Below are 12,645 nucleotides of genomic sequence, written 5' to 3' on the forward strand. Positions count from 1 at the left end.
ATTATCGTTAACTTTTTCTATAAAAAAATATTAAAATTATTGAAATTTATTAAGCATCACTCTAAAGTAATATCCGAAGTTATAAACAAGCGACTTGAATAAAACAACGGCGTAGTCCTATGTCAACAATGCGGTTATGTCTTGGACACAACTTCATATATTTTTTTCAAATTGTGTAGCGGACACTATTTCTTGAAGCTATTAGGTGTACCGGTAAGTTTCTTCGGTTTTACAACAATGGCGTAACTTGATTATTATTCAAGTGAATCAAATTTCCAGACATTCGTTGGAAAGCTACTGTCATTGCGCGTCTTTTTTATTATATGTCAAAAAGTTGAAGCGTATACAACATAGTTTTTTTGGCACTTCGAATATATCGAATTTCGCCCCAACGAGAGTGTTTTTGCGGGGAGTGTAACTTCATTACTTCAATATGAAGAATAAAGCTGCGGAAAGTCATCGCATTTTGGTGGAAGTATATGGTGACCATGCTCCAACTGAGCAAACGTGTCAGACGTGGTTTACACGGTTTAAAAGTGATAATTTTGAATTGGAAGACGAAGTACGTTCCGGACCGCCGAAAAAGTTTGAAGATGAAGAATTGGAGGTTTTACTCGATCAAGATCCGTCACAAACGCAACAAGAACTTGCAGATATACTTGGAGTAGCTCAGCAAATCATATCCGATCGTTTAACACTTTCGACGCCCCGTCACCCACATATGGGTGACGTTCCTCGTTCCTCGTTCAAATTGAATAGGATTTTTAGAAGGAATTGGATACAATAGGCACCTAAATGTAACTATAGGATATGAAGAAAAATAATAAAATCATAACCATACTATTATTCTGTTTATACTATACTTTTTATTAATTTATAGTACGGATGGTTTGTACTGCAGTTTTTTGCAAGACCCCTAGAATATGAATTTGGCATGTGTTATTGTCATCAATTCGCTTTAAATGGAAAACAAACATTGCTAGATCATGTAAAAGTTATCTACAAACTTAGTTTGATCTTCATTTAATAATTTATTCGCAAGTTGGGCCCTGCAAGAAACTCACAAACGTCGCATTGGGCGACGAACGTGTTAAAAGCAATGGGAATGATCCGAAAGATATGACATTGGGTGCCGTATGAATTGAAGCCACGAGAACGCCGTTTTTTCACGTGCGAACAACTGCTCTAACGGCATAAAAGAAAGGGTTTTTTGCATCGAATCGTTACTGGTTATGAAAAGTGGGTCCATTACGATAATCCTAAACGTCGGGCAACGTATAGATACCCCGGCCATGCATCAACATCGACAGCCGCGCGGGATATTCACGGCCAGAATGTTATGCTGTCTATTTGGTGGGACCAGCTGGGTGTGGTGTACTATGAGCTGCTAAAACCGAATGAAACCATTACGGGGACCTCTACCGACTACAATTGATGCGTTTGCACTGCCGTGCCGTGCCGTGCACTGAAGGAAAAACGAGCAAAGGAAATACGAGCAAAGACACGATAACGTTATTTTGCAGCACGACAATGCTCGGCCGCATGTCGCGAAACCGGTCAAACAATACTTGGAACGCTGAAACGAGAGGTCCTATTACATCCGCCGTATTCTCCAGACATTTCTCCGTCCGATTACTACCTTTTTCAATGGATGCAACATGACCTGGTTGACCAGCACTTCTACAATTTTGATGAACTCAAAAATTGGATCGATTCGTGGTAAGCCGACAAACCGGCCGATCATTTCCGCAAAGGGATCCGTGAATTGTCAGAAAGATGGGAAAAAGTTGTGACTAGCGATGGGCAATACATTGAATATTAAATTTGTAACCATTTTTGCAGAATGAAGAATTGATTTTTGAGAGAAAAAAACGAAGAAACGTACCGGTACTCCTATTACTAATAAAGTCTTGTTCGATTTTTTTTTGTGTGGTCATTATCCCTCGCACGAAAACAGGTTTGCCTGTATAAGATTTCGATGGCGACATCTTCAATTTTGTCTCACACAAAGATGTCCCGACTATAGAATTTTCTCTAAATTTTGTACACGTAGTGGCAGCTACCCTGCTTAAATCATGATGTACATCCAAGATCAATTAACTATTTAGGAAAAGCAACACTTTAAATACACTCTCAATCGATCATGCTCCTAAATTAGATTTAATATTTATAATTTTTAAAATAATTTAATAATATTTGCGAAAATTCCATACGATATCGAAACTAATTATTTCTCGAACATGATTCTCATTATTCTCATGTTATATAATAACCCTATACAGGCAAACCTTTTTTGTGCGATTTTCTATTCTTGTGCAATTTTTTTTGTGCGGTATATAAAAAGAATCATTTTTGACGAAGTTATCGTCCATTTAGTTTTTTTCATTTTTTTTTCAAAAAGCACAAAACAGTCACGTGCAATTGATCAGGCAAACTGTCCCATCGCACAGTAGAAAAGCAAAAGGAAAACGAACGGCGTGGATTTGAGTTATTTTCTAGAGGAAACTTTTTTCATGCGGTCCCTATCCAACGCACAAAAAAAGTTTTTTGAAATTTTGTAGCGAACACGGTTTTTAAGAGTTACTGGTGGAGTTTTGTGCGATTTTGTTGTGCGGTCCCCATTCCTCACACACAAAAAAATGCCTGGTATGAATTCGTGGTGACGATACTGGAGATGTTCTTGAATTGAGGTATCGTTGTTTTCAGAAACTTGACTTAGTGAAGAGTTGATTGCTAGACGGAAAACCAGGATTTGTTATTTCTCAATACAGACATAACAAGTGCAGGTGTACGAATTTGTTGAACATCATTCTTTTCATATTTCATACAGTGTTGTCACTCTCACCTTTTCTTCCCATTCAGCTAGCTCAATCGTGGTCTTCATTCGTGATTAAAAAAAACACTTTTTACTGCTTCCCGTATCACGAACTAATTAATTCACCCATCTCATCGGCACCCGCTGTCTGGTTTCATTTATACAGAGCAGCTTCCAAACAAATTTACTCTTGGCGTGATCCGATGATTTAAACCTAACGAGGCGAGGAGCTTTTGACCTCCCGTCGACTGGGAAACCCCTGCGAGAGCTCTATGATCCACGACTCAAACCGCATGCCGTCTTCCGCATCGCTCATAATTACAGTCATTGTTCACTGCATCGGCTGGTAATCATCTTTATTTACCACTTTTTAATAGGATTTAATTTAGAAAGAGGAGCATGTTGTTAGACCAGCTTTACTGCACCCTAATGGAATCGTTTACATCCAATTCTCAATAGCTGCAGTGGATGCTGCTGCTGCTGCATCTCTTGCAGCCAGTGCGGTTCCATCGGTCGGAGCAAACCACGGCAGCAGCTTAATTTATGAATCGTGTAGTAGACTGAGGGATTTTGCTTTGCTTTCGCGGAACCATACGTGAGAGTGCTGCACAGGAGGAAGAAGTAAATGCGGCAGAAAGAACTAGAGCTACAGATAAAACGAGATGATAAATTATCCTCCGCTGTTTTTACAAATAAATAAATTTAATAACAGTTCCCAGTGTCTGCACTAGCGAGAGGAGAATCATACGATTCGTAATGCGTTTTTTATGGGACTGGTTTGGTGGGGATAAGTGCAAGCGAGCTAAATGCAATCCTTTTATTAAGTGAAATGAATAATTTACTACATCTATTATGACAACATTTACACAAATTGTATACAGCACTAGTCGCACCACTCACTTGTCTGGTGAAAGGTGCCGATTACCACTGAATATTTGTTTGTTTCTATCCGTTTTAATAAGGCTGCTTGGTTTGGACTTCGGAACTTGGCCTCATTCCAACATTTATCGAACCTTCTGGTGTAAGAAGCTACATTAATAACTTTCTCTAATGGCTGATTAATAAATCGGAATATTGTTTATCTAAAATAGGCGATATAACAGTTCCAGTTGCACATCAGTAGGTACCAAGGTAAGGACCCTATAATTTGTAGCTCAATAGTACACTGATCAAAAAAAAAAAAAAAACAAAGTTCACTTAAGGTGGCCGTACACTGTTTGACCGGAGGTCAAATATTTGACGCTTTTTGACAGAAAAAAATTGGTCAAAATTTAGTACAAATTTCATGTTTGATAAAAATATTTTACAATCATAATTACACCTATTTATTTTTGTCAAAAATTTGACATAAAACTATTTGGCGAAATACAGCTATTTGAAATGAATGACAAACACGATTATCGCATAGTACACTGTTTGTCGAGTCGGATACTATTTTGTGTCCGTCCGCTGTCATTTTTCAAAGAAGAAAATATTTATAAATGTAAATGACTCCAACAGCAACATCATACGGCGCTATACCAGTAGTGATGTCTAAATATTTCATTTATTCGATTATCGATTAATCATTGGGACATTTTTCAATATTCGATTCATTCGAATAATTGTCTTTCAATTTTCGATTAATCGAGCGAATATTTATTTCTTGTAATAATTACGTATCACGTTGTCTTTCTGGTCGCGTGGTCTATCGGGTTGTCGATGTTACATGGTCGGATAAAAAAATTATACAGCCTAATTCTTAACCTAAAAATGCATTAATTTTGAGAAAGATTCCCTTTTTCATGAATCGTGATTACAGTGACAATTATTCGATGTATTCATATTTTATTTTATTTTTTATTTGAATTAATTGAACGATTAACCGACGTTTCTATATACCAGTAGCTCTGGCCACTGCAGCTATGATAATTGAGGATAAACCAAAAACAGACACAGTTCCGTTATAAGAACTTCGTTATATAAGAACATATATAAGATATACAAGAACTTCGTTATATAAGAACTTATAAAATATATACAAGAACTTCGTTATAATGGCATCTTAAAATTTCGATTATTTTCTCCCTTGATTAAAAAACAGGATATACAAATGCGAAGGGTGATTACTGCCGGCGAGCGACTTGCATTTACGTTGGGATTTTTGTCAACTAGAGTCTGTTTCGTATTCCTACAGTACCTTTTTAGAATCCCGGAAACAGCTATATCGAGTATTATTACCGACATACTAGATGCTATTTTCACAGTGTTGAAATATGAGTTTTTGATAGTAAGTTTGCTGTGAGCTCTTCTTTTGGTATACTTCATGTTAACCATATATCCGGATGTTACTAGAAGCGAACATTCATACGAATAAATTGATTCGAAACATCGATGTTTTATTTATATTAAATTTATTAAACTATTTGCATTCGAATAGTAATGACGAAACTTGATAAAAAATCCCAGTAGAACTGCCACAGCTTACAGCTCTCACCCAACCGCGAGCGATGCTCGACAGCCATAAGCGTCGCCGTAAGCGTCCATCAAACGCTGGACACGATCGGCAATGGCTTATAATCACCTTTTTTATCTCCCACAAACTTCTACGAATTCTGAACGACATGCTTGACCCGCTCACCAAGCGCATTGATATCGGCATCGACAAGCGAATGCTTCTGCAGTGATTCTTCCACCCCATCAGATGTTTGCTATAGTCATCGTCAACAGCCGCTGCTTTAATTCCTCCAACGAGTCCAAGAAGATCATTTCTTGGAAATTCTGCTGCAACTGAATGGAGTACTTCAGTCGCATCTTCTAATGCGCAGTAACTTCAGTAAGTAGTTCCAAAGTCGCAACACATTTCGTTTGCGAGCTGTAATTCCCTCCATATCGTGGTAACGTTGAACTTCCAGCTCATTCCAGACGGCCACCACAGCCTGAACACGTTCTTCGTAGGCAAAAATGTCGGTCTCGATAGCCTATTGCTTCTTGGTGGCTGCTTCCTCTCAGCCAGATCGAATCCGAAGTTATCGGTACTGACCAGACGTTGATTTTCCGAAGGCCAGTTTTCTCTTAAGTTTGCCTCACGGTTGAAACGAGCAACCAGTTGTTCGAGCTTCTCCTGCTGGACCAGCTCCTCCAGATTTCTCCAAACGCTCCTAGACTTTGTTGAAGTCGGAAATAATTTTTTTCTTTTTTGAGTGTGTATGCTTTTCAATGTTTGCCCTTATTTTGGATTGCAGTGTGAAAATCAAAATTCCAGATTGCCTTCCTCCATAAATTTGGATGGTTTATCCACCATACAATAGTTGGAAAACCGTGCCAACTGTTGCTGCACACCGACGAGCGAGTTGGAAAATTGCCGATCACCAAACTGGACGATCCATTACGATCATTATCCATTGCGATACCGATGATCAAAAGGATTGTAATATTTACCCGTTAAAGCATTGTTTACTTTCGGGCATGAATGCCAATTGCACAAATTGATCTGTGTTGCTTATATTTTTTTTTCAATGCGTCTTGTTCATTATAGGGGGAATTAAAAAAAATTAAAATAAAAAGGATCTGGCATTTCTGTTAGCAGTTTTATTTGCCACTTGCCACTTTGTTTGCCAATTCACAATTATCAACAGTGGCAAACACTGCCAAACATCAAAAATACAAAAAATTTGACTGAAATATTTAACGTACGTCAGTACATGGTTTTTGGGGGTCTTCGTAGCCACTTGGTTACGCGTTCGCTTACCAAGCGATCGATCGTGAGTTCAAACTCAGGGCCCTCAATTGACCATCCTTTTGTTGTTATAGAATAACTACGTCCACGCAACCATCATCAGTGATGGAAATCGATCCACGGTCGAAATAAGATCGATTCATCCATACAACTGCTCTGCTCTGCAAGACACATCGGGCTGCTGTTCTATAAATAACTCAACAATAATCAATATCAACTGTCTCCGCTGTCCGGTCTGCTGAACAATGGATGAACAGAAAGAATACCCTTACGCCTAAATGGCTAGTACTGTGTAATTTACCATAATGTAATGAAACAGAAAACTTAACGCCTAAATGGCTACTACTAACTACTGTGTAATTTACAATTTATAGAAACATAAACATATGTACATGTACACGATTAAAACTCGGCTCTGTTACAGCTAAAAAATGCTGATGAGCCTAATAAATAAATAAATGAGATAAAAAAAGTACATGGTTTAACAAATTGGTCTAAAAAAGTTTAAGCAAACAAGTACTAAATATTTGCTCGTCATGTTTTGCGTCGAATATATTTGACCAGTAAACGTTGATCAAATTTTATCTGTCAAAAATAGTCAAATATTTGGCTTCGGTCAAACAGTGTATGAGCACCCTTAGATGAACTTTATAGGAAAAACCAAGGCGTTATACCGAGATGAAAAATAGAAGGTGGGAAGATTCACGGGTTTTGCTTGTGTTAAACTTTGATTGTATTAGTAGCCAGGAAGATAAGAAGTTCACATATCAGGCATAACAGTCAGTTACTCAAATGGTACAAAATTGAATGTGTCAACGAATAACGTTGAAAGAGGATATACAGAAAATAATTACATATTTCCAAAAAATATTTTTCGCGTTACATTCATCATTTGAAAATTAAACAGAACATGTCACAAACCAAAATGTTTCATTTTTGTTATTTCTTCTTATATCAGAATTAGTATTCTAATTTTTACTATGTTTGGATTTTAGAGCATCTTCATGGTAGTTTATCTCTTGTTAGCAATTGTAATTCCTTTTTCCACAATTAGGGTGCTGAACACTTCATTCGTCTAAAACTAGGACGGTAGCAGAAAACTTTTCGTCTCAATTTAGGTCATATGGAGTCTATTCAATTTATTTTTCAAGTGCATTTTACACGGAAAAAAAACTTGCACCTTTTTTCTCATGCGCTGTAAAATGTTTTCCGCCAAAGGAAAAAACGATTTTGTAACTCTGACTTTGTTCATTTACGTTTTTGGTCGATGTAACGAGAAGTAAAATAAGATTGAAATAAAGTTTAGAATACCTCAACAATACTGAAATTTCAGTTTCTGCTAAAATTTCAAAGCCCCTATGATTTTGAACGCTAGCATTGATTTAAGAAAAAATACTAATTTGTTCATTTCATCTGCTTATTTTTACTTTTAATAACAACACTTTTCCTATGTAGTGGACTATTATAAGAAAAGTAACATACATAAACAAAATCTGTGACGTCACAGATTTCAAAAATCTTCCCACCTTTCATTTTCCATCTCGGCGTTATACTATGGGTGGACCGCAATGTCAAAATTGCTGATCGGCTATTGCTCGTGAAAACAAAAATTGTTAACAAATCGTATATTGGTAAAATAGCTGCTCGTGCTTTACTGTAGCTAGGTAGCTAGGTAATTTTCTGGATGTCTATTATAACAATTTCTCATAGTTGCTTCTTTTTTTTCAGATACCTACGATAAGTGGTCGAATCATAACAGTGCAGAAGGATGTTTTTAGTATATATTTTCGCTTCTAGCCGCGCAATCAATGCCTTTCTTTCCAAGCAAGATGTACTTCTGTTTGGCTCTCATCGGCGGGGAAAAGAGTATACTATCAGCTTACGGCGTGAGTGACAAGAAATAACGCTGATTGTGGCTTCACTGCTTTCGATCAGGGAGGAGGAGAATACTGTGCATATACCGGGAAGGAGATTATCAGATCCAGAAGATCCGGAAAGGAATGTTACAAGTAATTTGTTTTGCATAAAGGCTAGAGCAAAAGGAGGTTGACAATGATTGCAACAGGTTCGCGTTTACTTTGCAAATTAGTTGTCTTTTGTGTTACTAATTTGCCATATGTTACAGGAAAGTCACCAGTTGCGTTGGATGTTCTAATCAAGGGAAATCCCAAGCACCGAATTTTTGTTTTATGTTTTGGCAATTTTTGGCACCGTGGCAATACTGCTGATATTTGAGATAAAAATTAGATTAGGAGAGTGCACTATTTTTCACGAATATATATTTGTTTAATTTTTCCTTCCGTTATTTTCCTCAGCGAGTTAATATGAAGCCATAACCACACAACTAAACAAAAAGTAAATAATTCTGAAAGCTACGTCTCGCTACTCGTCTCACGTCTTGTCATGAAAGTGTCAAGAACGAAACACCTATCGTTTCAGCATCTTGGGAAAAACATCGAGTTGCACCAGGTTACGTTTATGACAAGGTAGTCTGGACTCGAAGTGTGTAGGACATGATTCACTTATACACTCTCAACTATGACATCGTAGCTTTGACGAAAAGCAGCGATCGCAAAGCAATTCATAACAAGTGTTTTTTTTTTGTTGCAAATATGACGTGTTTCGCTATTTTTTTTTTGAAAATTTTACTAACGTTAAAGGCTTTTCCGAATTAGTACCCTGAGTGTGTTGTTTCTGTGTGCTTTTTGAAACTTGTATTCATACGGCGGCTCGACTGCGAAGGAATATATTTATATAATATTTCCATTTTCAGACAACCCTATGGCTCGATGAATGGCACCCGGCTCGAGTCCAACTCGAATTATGAAAACATATCCCACAAATTATCATTTCATCGATTCAAGATGGATATGACCATGCGGAAGAAATGGCTTCAGGACAGGACCTAAACAGCAATACTAAAAACGTGTACATTTGCTCACTTCACTTCAGTCCAGATTGTTTCGTGAATATCGATAGCATGGAAGAACAATATCGTCGAAAACTGATACCAACAGATAAATTTAAACAAATCCAGATTATACAATTAATACACAAAACAGTTTATTTTTAGCTGTTCCTACTGTCCGAAAGGCCAACGATTCTCATGCCTCGGGAAATCAAAATCGGACGGCTCGCTGAAAGGTCTCGATTGACATCAAGCAAGAGTTCCAGTAAAAACATCCGTAACATCCGCGGAATCGGCCCCGCTTTCTAATGGGACTAAACAAGACTATCCCGATTCCGTCAAAGGAAATCGGGAGCAGCATCATCAACATCTCTAATAAAAAACCTAGCGATTCGGCCGGTTCTGATGGCTCAATTCAAGCACTGTGACAGGAGATATCGAGGAGCTACAGAGAGCTTCAGGAAGCTGGATGTTACCGAAACACAATTTACCCTATGTTTTAATTAGGTTTTGAATCTAAATAGATTATCTTTACGCTACAATGAATAAATATATACAGTAAACATTCATTAACTGGGCGAAAAGGGAAGAACAGTTATCGACATTCGCGTTTTTACTGGTCCGGCATGTTAAACGTCAAATAAAATCGAGGTTTTCTGTAGTTTCATCAACGTTTTTGTCATGCGAAAATAATGTCAATTTTCATAACATTTCAAATTACATTCGAATGCCCCTCACTGCAAATCTTCCATTTGAATATGGCGTCGATTGTTTACGAAATTCTGCTTTTTAACTGGTCCAAGGACCAGTTAACGTTTGCCCAGTTAAACAGCAGACCAGTTAAACCAGGACCGGTTAGCGAACGATTACTGTACATGAGCTAAAATACAATAGATACAAACTTATTTAGACAAATTTATTATACCGCTCCATGATACTTGCAAAGCTAACACGTCACAGGCTCACTACTATTGATGCACTAGTCAGTCCAGACTACCTTTCCATATACGTACCCTGGAGTTGCACCTCAAATATCTACTTGTCGTCTAACATTTCGGCTGAAAAGTTTATAAGGTAACGCAGTAAAACTATTTTTTTGCAAAATTCAATTTTGTTATTCAACATAATTGCCTTCGAGTGCGATACAGCGATTATAGCGATATTGCAACTTTTAGAGACCATTTTTATAGTACTCTTTCGGTTATCTTGAATTTAGAATTTATGTTAACGAGAACACCTTCCACATGTTATTCTATAATATTTGAACCACCCTATGGCAATGAATGCCGATCAAAAGTGGAAAACGGAAACAAAAATCGTACATGATTCCGCGCGTGGGTGTTTTTAAATTCATTTGTGTGTGAAAAATTTAAATTATTGAAATAATTGTACTGGTGGGGTGAAACGGACAGTTGCCAGTGGGAGTGAGATGGACTGTAAAAAGCATCCCTGCGTCTATAAACGGAAAACAAATCGTCAATGGTAGACTGTTTAAAAGCTGACTGAAACCAAAAGAAAAATAGTTGAGGGTCTGTCCGTTCATTCTGCTGAATATTACTTCTAGGTGGATTAATTCGTTTTTTCAACATTTAACGGATATTCGTGATGAGTTCAGAACTTGGTTGAATAAAATGATTCCTCTCATGAACGGTAATCCTCTACGTTTCGTATATTACAAACCTGTCCATATTTCCCGCACCGAAAAAAATGTTCTACTTTTCGGTCTGTTTTAATTTCAGTAAAACATTGAAAAACACTTTTTTGTAGAACATTTGGCCAATTTTGAACGCTTCTTCTTCTTCTTGCGTTGTAACGACGGCTTCTAACTTCTCATACATTTGTGTAGACCACAAGGCGTTTCCCCAACATGGAGTACGAAATAGTGGGTCGACATACATTTGCGCATAACAGTCAGATCGCCTAAGTCACCGGGTTAGAAATCAGGCAATCACTTTCTCAAGGCCTTTAGTTAAAGCTTTCACAATTTCATAGTTTTCTTAACTGATATTTTTCAAGACTAGAGGCGAATGAACAGAAAGAGCTTAAAATCTCTATGTTGAGTCACACTACTAGATTTTACAATGGCTCTCTCCGTTGCCTTCTTAGACTGTTCATGTACTAGGCAGGACAAGTCTTGAACTAGGGGGCCAAATTGGTTGCGTGTCCGCTACTAAGCGAACGATCATGAGCTCATAACCCAGGATCCAACCATCGCTGTGTTATTCTAGCAAAAAAAATAGCACAAAAAAGTATCCAGTAAAAACAAGTTTGACTGTAGTTCCTTTTGAGAAGCAATCCATAATGTGCGATTCACATAGCACGTTACGGAGAAGAACGTCTACGTTCCGTCGACGTCTCCACCAATTCACACATGCAGTCAATGCTTCCACCAGCACCGTCACTTCAAATGCCAAACGAATGATTTATTTAATTTTATTCATGGTGTCGCCACCTACAACAATTTAAATTGCAATGCCCTCTTTCAAATCAGCATGCCTAGAATCAGTTCTAAATTTTGAAAAATTCAATGAGAATCATTGAATTCAATTATTTAAATGCTTAAACCCCGTAGTCCGACCCTTATGCAACAATAATAATAAATAGAATAATTCTTTCAACTAGTCGCGAATGATTTTCACTCCGAAATTTGGAGCTAGGAGATATGTTGGCATAAAAAGTACAGTAAGTTACTTATAAAACGATATGCTGAGGCACCACTCAGTGTCGCATTGGAGTCGGTTTTGACCAGTAATTGGACATTTGCGACTGGTGGCGACTTTCAATGTGGGGCCATAATTTGGGCCCCGAACTCAATATTTACAAAAATGTCCAACTAGATGTGAAAATGTCTAATTAAACGTGTTGCATCACAGATCTGTTCAATTAGCTTAATGTCGATGTAAATGTAAATTACTGTACAACCAAATCAAAACAAAAGCCGAGACACAAAGCCCAGACAAAAACCAAAACGAGCCCTCCGTCTCCGTCAATTATTCTTTTCTACAAACCCTGCCGGTCGTTTTCGTTGAACGTATGCTGACGGATCGTTACGTTGCTGGAGTATGTGAATGTTTTAATGAGAATTGCATGGTAGAATCATTGACGTATCGTGACGTGACGGGACGTGAACGTGACGTGTATGTTGTATGTGAATCGCACTTAAATCGGCAAACGGTAACGTAAGCGCTAATCGTTTCTTTTCGT

General features: G+C 37.6%; 1 protein-coding gene and 1 long non-coding RNA gene across 6 annotated transcripts in view; one reads left to right on the plus strand and one right to left on the minus strand.

Moving 5' to 3' along the window:
* The window catches only part of LOC129763196 (band 4.1-like protein 4), a 518,162-nt gene that overhangs the window by 149,649 nt on the left and 355,868 nt on the right, over positions 1–12,645 (minus strand). The gene's annotated exons all lie outside the window — the stretch shown is intronic.
* On the plus strand, positions 8,139–8,828 carry LOC129763197 (uncharacterized). Its single transcript, XR_008740828.1, has 3 exons — positions 8,139–8,205; positions 8,262–8,598; positions 8,659–8,828. It is a non-coding gene; the product is annotated as an uncharacterized LOC129763197 (long non-coding RNA).

The sequence above is a fragment of the Toxorhynchites rutilus genome, chromosome 1, assembly GCF_029784135.1.
Source record: "Toxorhynchites rutilus septentrionalis strain SRP chromosome 1, ASM2978413v1, whole genome shotgun sequence".
Lineage (NCBI taxonomy): Eukaryota > Metazoa > Arthropoda > Insecta > Diptera > Culicidae > Toxorhynchites > Toxorhynchites rutilus.